Below are 20034 nucleotides of genomic sequence, written 5' to 3'. Positions count from 1 at the left end.
GAGACAAAAAGCAGAGGCACCTTGGGGGAGGAAGTGTTTGCATTGCTTTGTGCAGAGGTAGTCCAGACAGACAGGGGGCACCTTCCTGCTCGCCCCCTTTGTGGGGGAAAGTGCTATGGAAACACTTTCCCCTGGGACTTGGGCTGACAGGCAGCTGGAAACCCAAGTGCTTAGGGATGGGAGATGGGAGGGGAGTCTTTTTGGGGCAACAGATACTGTGAGGCTTGGAGAAACCTGAAAATTACAGCTGCGCAGAGGCCACAAGCGCAAGTGAAGGTCTCACCACCTGATCCTTGCCATCTTCTCTTGAGCTGTGCTTCCAGAAACTTCCAGGGGAAAAAGAAATTACCCAGGAAGTCTCTCTTGGGGACAACAGAGCATTGTTTGCAGACTTTGTACTAAAGCAGCATTTTGGATGAACACCTCATTTAAAACAGCCTTTTTCATTTCATTTTATTTCATTTTATTTATTTCTTTTATTCTATTTTCTTCTATTCTATTCTGTTCTGTTTTATTTTATTTTATTTTATTGTAAGCTTACCTGAAAATAGCTTTCTATGTCCTTGGCCAGCAGCTGATAGAAAAGGCATCTTTCCGTGGGCTCTGTGAGGCGGTCGTGGAACACGCGGGTCGCTTCGTGAGCCAAGAGCAGGGCAGCCCTCTCTACGGAGGTGATGACAGTCTTGTCCGCTTGCAGCAGTCCTCGCAGGAGCTGGTGGGGTTCAAAGGACACGTTACAGGGCTACTGGGCATCAGCAGGGCAGCGCGCCATGCCAGGGCCCCTTCTTGGCGGCTTTCCTTTCCTTAAAAAATAGAAGCAATTATTCAGGCTGACAGTGAACGACTTCTACAAGGGAGGACCTGAATTGTGGATGAGATGGCAAGGTTATAATGGGCATGGAATCACTCTTAGGGTGGTGGGGTACTTTAGAAGCGACTCCACTGGGTCTTGTGGGGGCCTTGATAGGATGGGAAACCACAGGCCTTCGGAGGTAGGTGCTGCAGTGACAGACACATCCCAAGGCTGACCTACTGTGGCATCCTCAACTTGGGTTTGAGTAAAAGGCCTGATAGCCCATTTCAAAGATTCCATGAGCCGATAAGGCAAAGGTCCCACATGGAAGCTACAAAGCTTAAGCATCACTTCCCCAGGCAGGTGTTTGTTTTTGATATTAAGATGCTCACATCCTGTACTGCAGTACCAGGGTCTGATCCCTGGCTCCGATCCCAGTTTTTACTTCTTGTTAATGCAGACCATGGAAGCAGCAGGCAACAGCTTGTGTTGGGGTTCCTGCTCCTCCAGAAAACCCAGATTTGAATTCCCAGCTCCTGGTTTCACCCTCCTGGCCACTGTGGGCATTTTGAGAGTGATCCAGTGGATACCATCCCGGCCTGTCCATCTCTCTTCATAACTGTCTGTCTGTCTGTCTCCCTCTCTCTCTCTCTCTGCCTGCTTTTCAAATAAATGTAAAAAAAGATTTACTTTTCTTAACACTTTCAGTTTGAACCCCATTTGTCTATAACAGATCTCCAATTCTTTTATGCTAACTAATGGGAGCAGCTGCTAACAGCACAACTAACATGAGTTTTACCTCTTTTTCCTTTGTGACAATTTCATGCTGACAGTATCATGATTTCAGAAATGGGGTGGGGGTTAGAAAGCAGAGAAGGAAGAGTAAGAAAGAAGGAAGGAAAGTTAATTTAAAAGTGCATTTCAGCTTAAAATTTTAAGTTAGAGAACAAATTTTAAGACAAACCTTAAACACATCTCGCAGATTAAACATGTAGTGACATTTTGCTGGAGTTGGTAACATGTTCTGAGACACATGCTGGTATATATCCACAGAACAACATGTTATCATATCTTTGCTTTTCTGAACATCAGACGTGAAGTTATTGAGTGCGAAATAGATTCCCAAATGAGCCTTTAAAAAGAAATACTACCATTGAGTTTGCCAAAGCTTTTATGTTGATGACAGCTGTTCTCTATTAGAAAGCAGACCAGTTTACTGTCAGAGGACTAATTTTGACAAATGCTAATAATTAAAACATATTTATGATATGATGGTGGAATAGGAGCAAGACATTCTGGGTGATGTAAACTGGGGACAAAGCGGATGGGAGACAGGAGCACCTGTGTGTTCTGTGGAGACGATTCATGCCTCACCTCTGATCCCACCAGGTGGTCAAAGGATTTCTCCTACCTTCGTTCCCCAGTGGGAACTAGTAGGAGAAGAATAAAAGGTAAATTATTACCACAGTCTGGAATGGTGCACATTTAAAAATGGTTCAATTTCATTTCTTATGTGATCAGAAACACAGATTTTATACAAGATGACTAAATTCTTCAAAACTAGCTGCATGTCTTTTCTTTATAATATTTAAAGGTAAAATTGTAAATCCATTTTTTCACAAGCACATGGTAAGTGTGACGCAGGTGACCAATCACTCACGCCTGGAAAAAGCGGCCGTATTTTAAGACCGCATTCATGTATTCCAATCCAGACTGAGGGAGAAGTTTGCTCAGTGTTTTTTCTTCTACAAGAAAATGAAAAGAACAGATCAATGCTGCTAAGTTAGGATGTGCCTGCGATTCCAAAGACCCATTCCAGGTCTAATAGATCAGAATCTCAGGGGAATAAAATCCTGGGATTTGCATATTGAACATGCACGACAATAGGGCACAAAATAGAGGGGAAAATAAAATGTATCTCCTTAAGAGGACGATGTTCCCATGTTAGTGGCATTGAGTCCTTACATTTTTTTTTCTTATACTTTGGAATTTTTTTCCCCCAGAAGATTAACTGGATATATTACCTGAAAAATACTGCACAGGGCACTTTGTGGAGGATGAGGCATTACCAATACGGAAAAATGCATAAGGAGACGCGGGCTAATGTCGCTCCCACCAATCAGAGGAACACAACACGTGACAATGGAGAGATCTTGGATGTTCTGTGGGAAGAGCAAAAAGGAAGCATAGATAAATGCATCTGCAGCAAACGAAATACTCACCCAAACCTCGCCACAAACGGACACAAGACTTAAAACACAGCGAAAGCAAACTGATGGCAATGACAGTTTGCTGCAAGACAAAAATTTAGATGGCAACACAAATCTATCTGAAGTAACTACCTAAAACAAAATTTTGAGGCATTATTTCTTGAAATTTTTCTAAAAGTCATTAGGCTACAGGCCTTAAAAAAATACAAAAAGTCACCTGAAACTCTTGGGGTGTTCAGAGTGAAACACAGCTAACGCTTCATGACACTGGTCTGAGCCAGGACTTTTTTGTGGATTACAACTCCAAATCAGGCAACAGGAGCTCAGACAACCAGAATTAGGTCAGAAAGTTTCTGAATAGCCAAGCAAGCAGTTAACAGAGTAAAGAGACAAGAGAGAATTTTTGCAAACAATGCATCTGACAAGGGTTACTCCCAGGATATTTTAAGAGCTGAACATGGCCATAGCAAAAACCAAATAATCCAAGTTCTGGAATCAACATAATGAACAAATGAATGTATAAAGAACGTGTGTGTGTATGTGTGTGTGTGTGTGCATGTGTGTGTGAGAGAGAGAAAGAGAGAGAGAGAGAGAGAGAGAGAGAGAGAGAGAGAGAGAATTTCCTTCCTTCGAAAGACTGAGAAGTTTTATCTACCAGTGACTGCGTGGATGGGCCCGGAGGACACTATGTCAAGTGGAATGAACCAGGCACAGCAAGAAAGACACCGCGTAATCTCATTGATTTGTGGACTCTGCAAAAAGTTGAGCAGGAGAGGTTGGGAAATGGGTGCAAAGGAACAGCAACAAATTCTAGTTATGGGGAATGAATTCTAGTCACCTATTTCATAGTAGGTTAACTATAATTAACAAGAATACAGTTACATGCTTAAAAAAAGAAGATTTTGAATATTCTCACCACAATGAAATGATAAATGTTTAAGAAGGTGATGGATATGTTAATTGCTCTAATTTTGTTAACATGTTGAACACCTATATTGAAATATACTATAAGCTATAAACAGGTACAGTTAATGCATGTCAATTAAAAATTGCAAAAGCGATGATCAGAAAATAAGCAATGTGTCATTAAGGTTCTTAAAGATGACTCCAGTGGTGAGTGAAAAACCAGAAGTGTGCATTGAGTGTGTTTTCAGAGTGGCCAGGATTGGCTGGCATGGGAATGTATGATGCTAACACACAAATGCCATTTGCAATATTACATCATAGCGCAGTACTGCTGCAGGAAGCATACAGATAAACCAGTCAGCCGACAATGGCTTCTTTTTATCAGCTTTGTCCCCATTTCACGCCCAAGGCCACAGAAACTCCACAAAAGGCCTGCTGTGATTATGTTCTTTGGTCAGTTTAGGACTTTGGTCAGTTAGTTCTTTGGTCTGTAACTATGGATTCTGGAACCTCCTCCCCGTGTTCTGGCTTTTCTACTCTCCGGGATTCTTTCTCCCTGTACTGGGTTGATAATTAGTTCACAGGGATTGATTGGCATCTGAGCCAACTTGTAAGTCAGTGTGTCTTGTTCAGGATCTGGGACCCAGGTTGGTCCGAGACATGTAATTGTAATGCAACCACCTTGTTTAATGGAGGAGGGACTGCGGGTCCAGAAAGGTTACGTGGTGAAATAAGCTTTAGAACACAAGACTGTCCTCTCTAGAGAAGGAACCAAGCAGGGAGAAGGGTGTATCTGAATACTCAAAAGAAAATGAAATCATTGCTGCATTTGGTTCAATGGAACAAAAGTAGTGGCTGTGGAATATCTCTTGGGGAACTGTTTTTTTCAACTTCACAATACTGAGACTTCTTGATTCCTGGAAATCAATTTTAGGCTAGGCTTACATGGTGATTAACAATGTTTTGTTTGAACTTACTTACTTCACAGCCAAGGGCTTATCTTCAGGACACTGAGTTAAACAGATTAGAGCAAAGACTACACAGGTCAGCAGGGGAAGAGGCAAGGGCTTCGACCAGGAAGCGGAGGACAAGTTCAGCTCCAGTCACTTCAATTTTAAGAGAATCACAAAATCATTAAAGCTACAGTAATACGTGATTCCCATCAATTTTAATGATGTATTTGGTAAGCTGCAATTTCTCAGCTTTTCCTAGTATGAAGTAATTGCTAATGCATTGACAAATTTGGTCACTGATGCAATTAGCAGTAGTAAGCACTGTTTGACTCAAACTAAAGCTTCAGGACACACCCGCAGTTTTTAGGAAGACTCAAAGTTACCGGAAGTAGAATTTTTGTAAATCCTTGAATTTTCTATATATCAGGTACAGATGCAACTAGCACATGCAGCATAGCGAATTGAGGGTCTCTGTGTAGCTTAACTTGTCCCTGAAGTTCAGACTGTCTGAATTTCTCATTTAATCAACACTGTTACAACGTATTGCTACAATTTTCAACATGAACAAAACCTTAGCAAATACAGTACCTTCCACATATTTTTTTCCGTATCATAAATTCCTCCCAAATCTAGTAATTGTCTGATCAACTCCAGGGCTGGATGAGTTCCATATGTATCTGGTACTGGCGTATTCAGGTCATCAATAAATACTATAAGCTTAAGGAAGACAAGCACTTTGAAAATATGTTAATAAGTATTTCCTCCATTTAAATCACAAATTTGGAGTATCAATTATGTTATGGCCTCAAAACAAAATTACATGTCATAGCAGATATGGGCACTAGCTCCTGGCTGGGCTCCTCCACTTCCCATCAAGCTCCCTGTTGGTGGCCTGGGATGGCCCAAAGCTTTGGGACCCTACCCTTGTGTGTGAGACCTGGAAGAATCCCCTGGCTCCTGGCTTTGGATCAGCTCTGCTCTGGCCATTGTGGGCATTTGGGTAGTGAACCAGTAGATGGAAGATTTTTCCTCTCTGTAAAGCTGCCTTTCCAATAAAAAGAAATAAATCTTAAAAAACAAAAACAAAAACAAAAACTATCTAGAGTTTATCCTGGAAGACAAAGATGCACCACATTTATCCAGATCTGCAGTTCAAATCAGGGGAATCTGAAGCAAACCCTTAAAAGCTCTTGAAATTGACAGTCACAGGGGTTAAACTCAGGAGCTCAAGACCCCAGGAGATGATCTGATTGGTGAGTTCGGACTCTGAACTTCTGTTCTCGGACTGGATTAGTGTCAGTGAGCATAAATTTCGGTTGTGACAGAAAGTGTGTCAGGCAGATGAAAGCTAGAGCCAGGAACACTCAATGCCATCTGAAGAAAGCAGGTGTCTCAAGGCTCTGCCCTTCACACCTTCACGGAGGTTGTGGGTACCTTAACATTCACTCTTAGGATTCCAGGCCAAGGTCACAGGAAGATAATGAGTGCTTTTAAAATGTCATAGAAAAATAGGCTAAAAAAAAGTTTACTTGGGTGCAAGACATTTTTTGAAGTCCATGCACAGTTTTATCTTATGCATTTTCTGTGTAATTTCTGATTATTCCCCAATGTATACAATTTCAACATTTTTTTGTGGCAAAATAAACTTCCCTCTTGATACCATTTTACTATGAGTTTTTTGAAGTGCCCTTGCATAACAACAAGGCAATAGGCACCTAACTCATCTTCTAGTCTTCACTCCAGTTTCAAGCTTCTTTGGCCTTTAGTAATTTTTGATTGTGTTAGAAATCACATTATGTTGATTTGAAAACCATCTTTGGATTAGTAAGTAAATATTCTAGAAATATTCAGGAATGTATTTTACATGCACTTTTTCCTTTTTGTTAGTATTAATTAGAAATAAGCCAATGTATCACTTGAATAGCACAAGCAGATTACTCAACATGGATGGGAACTTTTACCCTGTTGTTCTTTGGTGCTCCCAGAGTGTCTTTAGTTCTCAGTATTAGGTTCTTGAGAATCATCTCCTTGGTTTTGGCAGCTGTCATATTGATGTTAAAATTTATTGTAGAGAGTATAATTCCTTTATTAAAATTTTTCAATGAATTTTCATCACTTGTGGTTTGCTTCGTTTTGGTAGTAACATCTATGATGTCAAAAATGGAAGGAAAAACAAACCTAGAACACTTTCATAATGTTTCTTCTCTAAAGTGTCAAGAAATCAAGATTGTTTTTGTCATTTTGGAGACATTTTTGGAAGAGAAATCTCAAACTCTGAAATATTTTCTTAGTTATTTCTGGTAAACAGTATCTCTTGGCAACCCTAACCAGACATAACAATGTAAAATCTCAGCGAATCATCTATTCATTTATGCACTTTAAAGCACAAACAACTTTTTTAAATCTAAAAGCAGCATGCCGTTAGGTGTTCCAGGAGAAGCAAAATTAGGGCACATTGGTTGAGGGAGGGTGGTATAGGGATGGGATTATAGCAACAGAGTAACAACAAAACAGAAACCTCTTCTCACAGGGATCCTGTGGTCTCCCTTGCCCTTTCCACAGCCATCTGCAGGCTGTTTTCTTGGGAAGCCGAGCAGCTGCCGCTCACAGACCAAGTTAGGACCTTCAGCAATGATGTTCCTGAAACTTCCAGTTTCAACTGAATGGGTTGGTCTCTGAACCACAGCATCCCAAGTGTTCTATTTCACAAGGTCTACATCAGGTTTTGGGTGAGCAGACACAGTGGTCCTCAACCACACTGTTCCACCTGTTGAATGTTTTAAAGAGCTCAAGAGTCTAATGAACATTTTTTTCAAGACTTGCAATGTAAATTGATGGTCACTTACATTTTCATTCTGAGATTTCTGAAAGTGAGAAATGACATGCAAGAGTGCGAGATAGCAAAGTTTTGGAACTGTGCTACAATACATACCTGAACTTTCAGGTGCCGTCTTTTGTGATCCAGAAATCAAGAGGCTGATATTTTGTTGTAGGCTATTGGAATACAATATGTTAAGGATTTCAAGTTATGCATGTGTATACACATGTGTGTAATGTAACATTATTCAACCTCAAAAAAAGGAAATGTCATCATATTGTGGCATCATAAAATAATTTGGAAGACATTTTTCTAAAGGGTAATTATACCGGCTACAATGAGAAATGCTGTAAGACCATCACACATGGAATCCAGAAAAGCCTAACGCCTAGAAGCAGGGGATCGAACAGTGCTGGCCAGGAGTGGGGGAAAGGTGGGAGGACTGGGGAGATGTGTGTCAATGGGTACAACGGGTACAGTGTGTCAGGTGAAAGAGCAGAAACGTGCTTTCACCTACTGCACAGTTTGGTGAATATAGTTAATGGGATATTATAGATTGCAAAATTGCTACAGGGATAATTACAAACATTCTCATTATAAAAGATGACAAATATGTGAGGTGATGAATATGCCAAGCAGCTGATATAATAATTCTATACTGTATATATTTTACATGATAGCACAGATTATTGCTATATACTATTTATTAAAAATTTAAAAATTCAATAAAACAAGGGAGACATAGGGGAGAAAGTTTTTCTTCTTGTCTCCTCTTTTGAATAATTCTACCCTTTCCATAGCAGATTTGCTTCTTTAAAAAAATGCATAAATATGTTCAAGAAAGCATTCAAATTTAGAGTTTAGTACATACAAACCAACCTTGACTTCTTAATTTCACTATGTAATAGGACATTTCCTAAAATTGACCCGTATTTTATTCACAACCCACTGGCTATGAAGGCCAGACCATAAGCCAATGGCTCTCCTTCCAGAACCTTCCTGAAGGTAATGAAAGGAAGAAGATTTAAAACATGCTGTATTTGCAAACCTGTGCAGGAAGTGGGCATCCATATACTGCTGGTGAGAAGACAAATTTTTCTTGTCAGCAAAACTTTTCAGGGCCAATTTTTGTAAAACGCTTAGACTACATAACTCCTGCTTCCTAATGCTGAAATTCTCCTAACATCAGATGCTGTCACTACCTGTGAGGAGGACAGGGTAGGAGTTCTTCAAAAGCATGCTCATGAGGAAAGAAAGGCACGTCGTGTCTCTGGTCGCAGTGTAACGGATACTCTCTCCATTTTCCATCTTCTTCAGGAAGTTATCACTTGATTGTTGCAGATCAGTTAGTAATGAAGTTCCTGCTAAAAAAAAAAATTGTGTTGAAACTTTCATGTGGCCAAGAAACATATCTAATCGTGTAGGCACTCATACTCTGAAGAAACCTGCACAATACGCAGTAATTTAAACACAAAGCAGTAATTCAACAATAGTTCTCTGTGTTTGTAACCTCTGCTGATCTCACTGCCCTGTAACAGCATCCTCTCTGGGTGAGCCCGCCACTACATGCTTCTGTCCACTGTAAGGCAACTTCACGCTTTTTTTTTTTTAATACCACTCCTTTTTATCTTCGTTTGATGATTAAGATTTTTAAAATTATTATTAATTACATTGCATTAGGTGACACAGTTTCATAGGCTCTGGGATTCCCCCAACCCCTCCCCATGCCCTCCTCCCATGGTGGATTCCTCCACCTTGTTGCAGTATTACAGCTGCAACAAGAATCCAGGTACTCTTGCTAAGGTAAGTAAATTGACATTAGCCTATTGGGAGCTGCAGAAAATATGAAGTTTCAAAAAAAATATTTATTAGAAAGGCAGAGTGAAGGAGTCAGTGAGTGAGTGAGTGACAAAGAGAAAAAGCAGCACACATACACAGAGACAGATCTTTCAGGCACTGGTTAACTCTCCAAATACTCTTGATGGCCAGCGCTGGGCCAGACCAAAGTCAGGCGCTTCAGCTGTCTCTCTCACGTGCGCTTTAGGGGGCCTAAGCACTTTGACCAGCTTCCGGCTGCTTTTCCAGCCGGCATTACCAGGAGGCTGGATTGGAAGTGCAGCAGCATCCACGTGCGATGTTGCAATGTTTCACTGGTGCCAGCTTAAAATGCTATTCCACAGCACTGGTCCCTTAACCAGCATCTTAATAAATAGGCCAAATGTTTTTCTTTAAGCAAAAATATTTGTCAAACACTCATACATTCATTTGGTACAAAATTCAAAAGCATCTAACATGATGACTAGTCTTTTCCTTATTCCTGTAGCCTAGCCATCTAGTTCTCATACTATTGTTTGGCAGTTTAAAAACAAAGTAACAAACTGCAAAGATCCTTTTCTAAGGATTCTCCTGTGAAAGTTCTCATTTGATTACTACTGCTCTGTTTAATGAATGTACTCTAAGTTTTTCACCAGGGCTACACTACTGCACATCTGTGGTGTTTCCTAACCTTTATTGTTTTTAAAAAAAGCAGAGCTTATGTAAAATACATAATTTCTCACAAATACACATGTAGAATTTTGGATTAGTATTGAATAAATAACCATTTATTATTAATCTCTTTACATCCCCATACAATGATTAAGGTTTGTGCTTTTGACTATCTGGCTATGTCTGCACTGAATAAATAACTTAATGAATATCTAGTGAGCTTCAAAACATCTCTTTATAATAAAAGATTAACAGTATTCTTTTAAAATAAAGAATGCTGTTTTTAAAAAAAACAAAAACAAAAACAATCCCTACCCCTTCATCAAAAGTGATTTTGAAGTATGTCTAAGAGGCCCAGTCTGTCATATTAAGGTTTACATGGGGGAAAAAAGTGAGACTGTGACATTTAAGTTCCCTTTTTAAGTTTGGGATTGAATGAATGATCAGGAGTTGCTTAGTCATTTGCCTGCAATCAGGGTGAATGGCAATCAGAGGAAAAAACATTTTGGATTTGTAGAAAACCCGTCTGTTTTTCGTAGGTGTTGTACACTAAGAGGCTGAGTTGCATGCAAACAGAACTCATCTGTGCTCTTTCTACGTAGCGGCAACAACTAAGGACAAAATGGACTCATTTAACAAAATCATCTATTTTTAAATAGAGAAATACAAGGAAAGCTTAGAACCACACAGGAAACGGTCAGCGTGGATCCACATATACCTTACTAGGTAGGACAAAAAGATTAGTTATTCCTTGCTAGGGTATTGAAGATTTCTCTGCACACCCCTCCTAAAACTCTTCTGCACCTCAACTGTTGACGTATGCCTTGTTAGAGTTATAAGCCAGTTTAGACTGTCCTAAAATCTGCCAAGTTCAGCAAAATTATGCTTCAACACTATAAATGGCTAAATTCTAATATGAAAATAGACACGAGACAGCTGAATAGTACTTTATAGTCCTTTTAAGGTGTATAGCAGCCAGTTCTGTATATAAATTAAAATTGAAATGTCAATGAAGTAGTCACAGGATGTGGTTAAGAACTTGCATTGTTTTAACATATTGGTTATTCAATACCATGTCAATTATGTTGTAAATTGTTGTTGATGTTGTGCTGGGGCTTTCAATTGATTGGGATAATATTCTACCAGCTCTACCTTCAGACCAGAGATGGTCTCCCCAAGAAACTGTTGAATTTATCTGGACAATAAGATGCTGGGCTCTGTGCTTGGTATATGTTTGCAAAGAAAGAATCTTGACTGAATTTGAACTGTAATACCACAACAAGGTGGAGGACTCCGCCATGGGGGGAGGGCACAGAGAGGGGCTGGGGGAATGCCAGAGCCTAAGTCACACAATGCAATGTAATTAATAAAACAAAAATTGAAAAATAAATCATCTATTTATTTGGAAAGGCAGATTCTACAAACAGAATGACAAACAGAAAGATCTTCCATCCACTGGTTCACTCCCCAAGTGGCCACAATGGCCAGAGCTGAGCTGATCTGAAGTCTGGCACCAGGAGCTTTTTCTGGGTCTGCCACATGGGTCCTAAGGCTTGCAGCCATCCTCAATGGCTTTCCCAGGCCACAAGCAAGGAGCTGGAATAGAAGTGCAGTAGCCAGGACAGGAACTGGTGTCCATATGGATCCCAGCACATGCAAGATGTAGTCTCTAGGCTACTATGCTGGGCATAGGACTCATTATTAACACTAACATATAAACAACAATTCAGCCGTTGTTTTAAATATAATCACCCACTGCTATCAGAGTACTTTAAAAGGTTTGTGAAAAATACAATTAAAAGACACACTTCATTTAGCACATTTTTTTGAATTCCATCCATGTGAGGGGTGATCAATAACATAATGGAAAAATTTATATTATAAAACAACCATGGATTTCAAATCTGTGTAACTAAATAAAGTTATCTTTCTAATAAAATTTTTAATGAAGTTTGACATATTTCTTGTGGCCAGGTATTGCACAACCTTGGTATTCCCAAGCAAAATAAATTCAGACTTAGAAATTTTTGTAATTTTTAAACCCTTTTACATGCAGAAGCAAAATATTGAGAATTAAAAAAAATTACTATATTTAGGTATTTATCAAATTATGCTTACTGTTTTCTCATTGGCAGTTTCCTTGGTCACCAAGGCTAAGTTCTTACATGTATGTCTTTCCTGTTTTAAAAATGCATGTTGACAGTTCTTGATAATCAGCTAACTGCTACCACGGATAAGATTTAGCACATGACAGCTTTATGTATATCTGACTCAAACACAGTCCAAATTTTTTCAAAATATATTCAAAAGTTATTTTTTTTCAAGATGCATTTTATAAACATATATCTAAAATTATTCTTGCAGAAACTTGGAAGTTATTAGTACTCAAAATCACAGATGTTATAAACGGAATATTCTAGACTTTTAGAGAAGTTATAAGTAAAAATTAAAAAAAAAAATTTTTTTCCTTACCTCTGTGAATCGGTGTCTCAACACTAGGAATTAAATCTGACCATGGTACAAATTCACACTGCTGTATATCCACAAAATACCCAAAGATGGAACGCTCACCAGCTGGTAGGTTGATTCCTACAAAGAAGAAAGCGGTGTGGCTATGGAATGTTTCCCTTAATCTTATGAACTCCTTAAGATGTTATTGTTGGGCCAGAAATAGTAAGGATTTACCAAGAGTACAACCAACTATAAAAAAAATAGACATTTTTTTCCTCTCCAAATATTTAATTGTATGAAAGCAAAATTTCACTATTCATTCTATTTATATCCAGAAAAGTGAGTCATGATCTGGTACCCTTTGGATTCCTATCCAAAAATGCTTATTTGAATATTTTCTATCTCAGTTCTTTCCCTTCTGTTTAACTTTTTTTTTTTTTACAATCTTTACATAGTTAAAAAGGTTCAAGGGCTATAAGAAAGTGGGTAACACTATTATTTCCATATTGTTTCCTTCATGTTTAAAGAGGAGTATTAAGAGAGAAGGCCCACCCAATTTCCCACCCTGCCCAGGTCCTGGATGTAGGGCATGCTCCGAGGTTCTTGCTCAAGTGGTTTTGATAGTTCATCAGTTATGAATCGCTGCCAATCTTGCCACTCCAAGCACTATGAGGTTGCTGAAGAATCCACTGATTCACATAGTACATTATAGAGTCTCTGCCCTGTATTTCACTGCCAACATATAGCTGAGATGGTTGATTGACCTGTTCTGTCTTCTCTGTATTCTTGGTTAGGGTTCTGAGTCCAGCATTTCAATTGGGGAGATCTCCAAAGAAACTTTGTCTGGGGTGTTCTTGGACCAGATTCTTGTATGTACTACCCTTCTGTTTAACTTCTGTCAATAGTGAATTTTATTTTAAAAACTCCCCTTGGCTTCCCCTACTCCCCCCGAAAAACCAACTTATTGTTTTGGTAGTTTTTAAAAATAGATTTTAAATCTATATTTATCCATTTCTTCTCTGAACTTTTTTCTTTCCTTCTAATAATTTCGGTTTAGATTTATTTTTGCTTTTCTGGTTGCATTTTGAGCTGCACTGTTAGATTTTTAAATTTGCAATTGAAATATGTATGGAGCTCCACAGCATAAAAAAGATTTTCTGAGATTGAAGACAGGTTTTTAAAAAATAACGCATCAGGTGGGGGAAGGGAGTAGACAAAAGAGGAACGTAGAAGTGAGGAGAGAAAAAGAACAAAAGGAAGGGAAGAAGAAAGAATAAAGAAAAGTTACAAGAATTATGGGACACAATTAAGAAAGCTTTACAAGCTTCCCAGAAGGAAAAGCAAAAAGGCATAGGAAATCAATTAAATAATAGCAGAAAATTCCAATTTAGGGAAGGACTGAGATGCCCAGGAAGCTCAACGGAGCTCTGAGAGCATCCAGCAAAGGTGATCTCTGTGGTCCATGACAGTCAAACTGTCAGAAGTACAAGAGAGTTTAAAAACAGCAGCAAGCCACATGTCTGTGAGTCCCCATTAGACAAACAGCACACTTCTCATCCCAGCAAAACTATCCTTCAATTAAAGTAACATCTTTCCAAGACAAGCAACAAAGGTGTGGATTTATTACCATAGACCTTCCAAGGAAAGGTGAGGGCACTTCACATTAGAAACAGAAGGATGACAACTGCCTTTATGGAAACATAAAAAAAAATCATGCAATTCAGTGGCAGAGCCAATACACAAAGCAGAAAGTGAAAAATTAGATCTGATCAATACAGAAAAGCAACAAACCACAAAGAGGAACAAAAAAAGGGGAAGAAATAAAATATATACAAAACAGTAAACAGGAAAAAAAATACCTAGCAAAATTACAGGAGTATGCCTTCACTTAATGATAATCTTGAATGTGAAATAAGTAAATTCCCCACTGAAATACTTCAACAAAATACATTGATCAAAGCAAGACCCACTGATACGATACCTATAAGGAACTCACCCACTGGCAAAGCCACACATAAAGGCAAAGGGATGCCAGGGAGGGAAAGGGGTGAGCACATGGCAGCTAAAGAGCAGGAATCTACACTTAGAGAACAGAGATTTTAGATGAAAAATTATCAAAAGAGATAAAGTTCACAATGTAATGATAAAGTGACCAATTAAATAACTACTAATGTGTATGTGAGTGCACTCAACACTGGCGAATTTAACTGTATAAGGCAGATGTTAGACCTGAAGGGAGACATAGGCACTGATACAATAGGGAGGGACTACAACACACAGCAGATGATAAATTTAAACTGCTTTGGCTTCTCCTACTGGTTTAGGATGACGTTTTGTTTCCATTTTTAATTCAGAGCCAGGGAGGCACAGCAGCAAGACTTGTGGATGCATCACTGGCCTACCTGCAGGTGTTTGTAGCATTGCTCTATCAGCTGTCATGCAGAATCTCGTAGGCAGAGCAGCTTCTCCAGGCATGATGTGCCCAGCTCAGGTATAGGGTGCTCATTATTTTCTACAGAAAACATGGGAGGTGGGAGGAAGGACCACTCTGAGTGTCCATGCAGGTGTGGTATGCTGGCAGGATGCTGGAAGCCTGGAGCCTACCAGGTTGCACTGCGTAGCGGCAGGGCTACTGTGGAAAGCATGGGAGGGGAGGACTATTCATTTACTTCACTGGGGGCTTCCAACCCACTCAGGAAGAATTGCCTGTCATTGCAGGAGACTGGGAAGTATTGTTTCTCTGGGCCAGAGCAAGCCAAACTTCCCCGGACTGATGGCTTGACAAGACCTTGGCAACTGACTGGCTCAAAGACCTGCCCATATTCTTCCTGGGGCCAGCTTTAGGTGGCATTGCCCCTGTACTGCTGGGGACCCTCCATGGGCTGGAGGCACTCAAGGTGGCCTGTTTGGCTACTTCCAGAGGCCCTGTAGGGTTGGTTCATGGGCCTGCATGACCAGCAGCTGACAAACTGCTTCCAGGATGCTGCATGGGCTGGGTCTCAAGATGGCATTGCACAGCAGGTGCCTACCATCGTGTAGAATAGGCTCCTTTTCTGGGGCAATGTAGCAACATAGATTCCATGGACCACCCCAACTGGGCTCAGGGCTTGTGATGGCTACAGGTTTCTCCAGCAGTTTCTATCCTACAAGTTAATTTCCATAGGAAATAACATAAAAATGTTTCCATTCAAATATTTTAGATGAAACTTCTTACAAAGAACTTCAAGAGGATATTTTAGGAGTTGCGAAAGACAAACCACTGTGATTTGTTCTTTTAGTATAATGTTTTTAGTTCTCATCTTTATTTAACAAGGCTCTAAATACATCCATGCTCAATATTTTGTCTCTTAGTTCCTGCATCTAAAATCTCGTTATCTGCCCCAAGTTCCTTAAACCAGTAACAGCCAAGTGGGTAAGCTCACTGCATCAGAGTCTTTTAGGATAGATTCCATTTGTTAGAACTGATTCGAAAAGCTTAAATGCTAAGGCTTAGCACAGAATTTAGAAAATGGGCTATATTATTCTTCTACAGAAGTCCTGTACACTGTGGTCTAGAGAATACAGGTGCACAGATAATGGGCTCAGCTTGGTGGCACTCATGGTGCTGAACTAGCATTTCAGCTAGTCCCTGTCTGAACTAGCATTTCAGCTTCTTCAAACAAATAGAATCAATTTTCTTCAGCCTCTTTTTCAGTGGAGTGAGGATACTGGATGTACCTAGTATTTTTTTTAACCTTTAATCTTCATATGTTAAAATATGGACCTCATCAATACAAACTCAGGGTTTTGAAATCAAAATTTTAAAGTAAACATTATCACGATTCCCCTCTGCCAAGAACTTACTTATCTGTGAATTGTTTTCAAACACTTCATGCACGAATTTGTTAAAATCATAGGTTACTCCTGCAAGAGAATCAGGTTCGGAAGTGGAACAAAACAGTTCATCCTCTTCATGCTCATCCTCACGTTTCAAAGTTCCTCCAAACGCCCAAGTAAATGCAAACACGAACAGTTTCTGAATCATGACAGCTAACTTATCAGGGTTTTTCTCCAGGTACAAAAAGCTGTATTTCCTGAGGTTGATACATACAGAAGGGTGAAGGTTCAGAGTTTCAGAAAGTAGGATAGTGATTTATTTCAATATCTTGTCCAAGTTCCATCACTAACAATTTTAATTACAGGTAGGTACTGACATAAAAGTTTTAGTTAATGTATAATTTTCCTTTGATAATGGTTATTATTGAAAATACATGTTGTTAGTATTTCTAAAGTACCACATATGCAAGGAATTAGTACTTAGTTTCTATTTAATATATCTTTAATATTTTATCATTTGCATATATAAATGTATAATATACTTTTACTTAATATATGTACACATAACTTTAATGTATGTGTGTTTCACTTTTAAGTTAACTTATTAACTGAGAGTTTACTTACATTTTGCAAGAGCATCTTCTAATTCACTTTACATAGAAAGATGGAAGTGTGGGGCTAGTTGCTCTGTATACTTCTCAACCAAGTCCTGGAGGTCAGCTCAGGTTAACCTCACCCAAGCAGGCAGTGTTACTCTGGGAAGAGTGTTCTCCAGTTTGGGTCAACCCAGGTCATCACAGACACATGGGACCATGATGTACAGTGAGCGACAGGGTAGATGGGCCCTGAATAGGACATCTGGCACTGATTGCAAGATACACTGCATAGTTCAGGATTTAACGCTATCATAAAAATCATTGCAAGTTATAAGAAAACTAAAAATGCATAATGGGATGGAAATTAATGATGAATAATTAAGATACTATGCACAATCTAAAAATTCTAGCCACATGGCAGTAGTTCCTTCAGTATTTATTGAATGCCTCTTACATGTTTTCTTGCTCTGAACCAGACATAATCCTTTTTGAAAATAGCACAGGAAAATGAACCCACAATCATGTTAACAGCAACAAATGAAGATCAAGTGAACAGCAGGGAGAGTTAGCTTGCGGGAGTCAGAGAAGGCCTCTTTAAAGAAACAACAGATAAACTGAGACCCTGAGAATGACTGACAAAATTAGGAGAGATAGTATTTTGAGTAGAAGGGATATGTGAGTCAAGAGGTTAAGGGACCGTGAATATTCTGAAGAACAGGAAAATTCCTTGCCATATAATGATACATTTATATATCTGAAAGTTAAGCTTCTCATGGTGAACTGAGTGGCTGTGCTGTTGTGATAACTTAAGGGCAAATAGTGGGAGGAAGTTATGGGGGGGGGATGTGTGGGAGAGAGAGGGGTGAGCCTCTGTGCTTATAAATCTTTATTGTGAAAAAAAATTTAAAAATCCATTGTTACGGAAGCACAGTCAGAGGAAGAGGTTCAGGGATGTCTTTGCTATGGAGTCAGCAGGAGCTTTTAAAGATGCGTCAAGATTCAGTTCCTTTCAATCTGTCAGTCATAGGACATGGTCAAAGTCAATGAGAAGGCGGCATGCCAATTTACATTCTAAAAAAAAAAAAATCAAATATCTGGGCCTGGCGTGGTATCCTGGTGGCTAAGCCTAGTGGTGCCTTGCATGTGCCAGGAACCCATATGGGCGCTGGTTCTAACATGGTGGCCCTGCTTCCTATCCAGCTCCCTGCTTGTGGCCTGGAAAGCAGTCAAGGACAGCCGAAAGCCTTGGGACTTTGTGCCCAAGTGAGAGACCCAGAAAAAGCTCAGGGCTCCTGGCTTCGGATTGACTCAGCTCTGGCCGTTGCAGCCACTTGAGGAGTGAGTCAGTGGATGGAAAATCCTCTCTGTGCTCCTCCTCTGTATATCTGACTTCCCAATAAAAACAAATCTTTTTAAAAAATCAAACGTCTGCATATGAGCACTAGGAAATAGGCCAAAGGATGCTAATCACAGTATTATTTGTAATAACGCAAGACTGCAAACACAGTGAATTTTTAACAAAAGATGAACTGTGACATGCCTGTTTCATGATAATGGACTGTTAGCAGTGAAAACACAGATTAGCTCTGCACACTGTGGACCAGTTGGAGGGAGATCATACTGAACCAAAAATGCACGTCATGGGAGATCGTACAGTGATTCCACTAACTGCTCAAAAATACACAAAACTGAGAAAACTTGGGGGTATGTTACTGAATACAAGTCCAGGATAAAGACTATTTTAGGTGATGTAAAATCTAGCTGCATACACCAGGGACCTAAGGAAAAACTCAACAGTGTGCACGTGGATGTTAATGGTAACATTTATAAATTATGTATATTTGATAAACATTCTTTCATAGCTAACCACTGTTTAATAAATATTAAAGGTAATCTCTAGGGACTGTATTGAGAAGAACTGGAAGAATTGGGAACGTCCAGGAGGAGGCTGTTCTCATAACACAGGTAAGAAAGTGTGGAATGTGGGGCTAGGATGTCAATCAAAATGCAGGTGAGCGAGCGGATTTGAAGGCAAAGCTGACAGGTTAGAGTGGGAATCTATTCAGCATCAGAGTGAGATGTGGGAAGGATTCAACAGGGCTCTTATTTCATGCAAAATGGAAGAAACACACTTGTAGAACTAGTGATTTCCAAAGCTGTAATTTACTGGACACATACCACTTTATCAGAATCTATTATGGATTCCTAGTATATCACCTTACTGCACCACTTTTCTACATATGAAAATCACAGCTTAAAAATGTTTTGTCAAAAAACCCAGACATCTCAGCAGTTCACATCTCATAAGTGGCAGATTCATGAAAAAAATTCAAGCCAATTTTATTTCTTTTTCAGATACTTAACAGAAATTGGACAAGTACATTCACATAAACCTCAGGCTACATATTTGATGAGCTCATGTTAGTTACACATAGACTGTAAGGTGGGATAAAATAAATTTGAGTGGATTTTGATATTATGAATACCAAGATTGTACTGGCTTACTTTCCCAGCTCCTGTGCATGACTTAATGGTTAGGCACCTACAGGGTGCAGAAACACATCTGTGGAATAAATGTGAACTAACCTCTTTCCTGTATCCTGGAGTTTGGTAGAAACATTTGCCAAACTTGCATTCTTACTTAAAGTGCCATCCAAATCATCACCTTAAAAAGAAAGGGGCATTTTTCCCCACATTAACAACAGATGTTGATGTTAATTTAGGTGGCTAAGCAGGCATAACTGTTAACATTGTTAAATTACTGAACTGTCACTGTCACAGGACATCTTTGTTTCATAAAGTTTTCTTAGGGTTATCATCATAATGGGAGTTGCTTTTTTTAAAGCAAAGGAGGAACAGGGCATAATCTTAGAAATATTAGTGTTCATTCCTTTTTATTTGAAGTATACTTCTGTTGATTTCATTTTGCTTTTGGTAAGCTTTATCTTTCTAAAATGCAAACTAATTTAAAACATTCAAATGTCTACTTCCAAATATGATGCAC

General features: G+C 39.3%; 1 protein-coding gene across 1 annotated transcript in view; it reads right to left on the bottom strand.

Annotated features, from left to right (window-relative positions):
- Positions 1-20034, bottom strand: part of LOC121164506 (dynein heavy chain 14, axonemal-like) — an 81307-nt gene that overhangs the window by 41987 nt on the left and 19286 nt on the right. The gene's annotated exons all lie outside the window — the stretch shown is intronic.

This window comes from Ochotona curzoniae, unplaced genomic scaffold (assembly GCF_017591425.1).
Source record: "Ochotona curzoniae isolate NIBS_2020 unplaced genomic scaffold, NIBS_Ocur_1.0 contig_814, whole genome shotgun sequence".
Classification (NCBI taxonomy): Eukaryota; Metazoa; Chordata; class Mammalia; order Lagomorpha; family Ochotonidae; genus Ochotona; species Ochotona curzoniae.
This window is presented reverse-complemented; position numbering and strand designations above follow the sequence as displayed.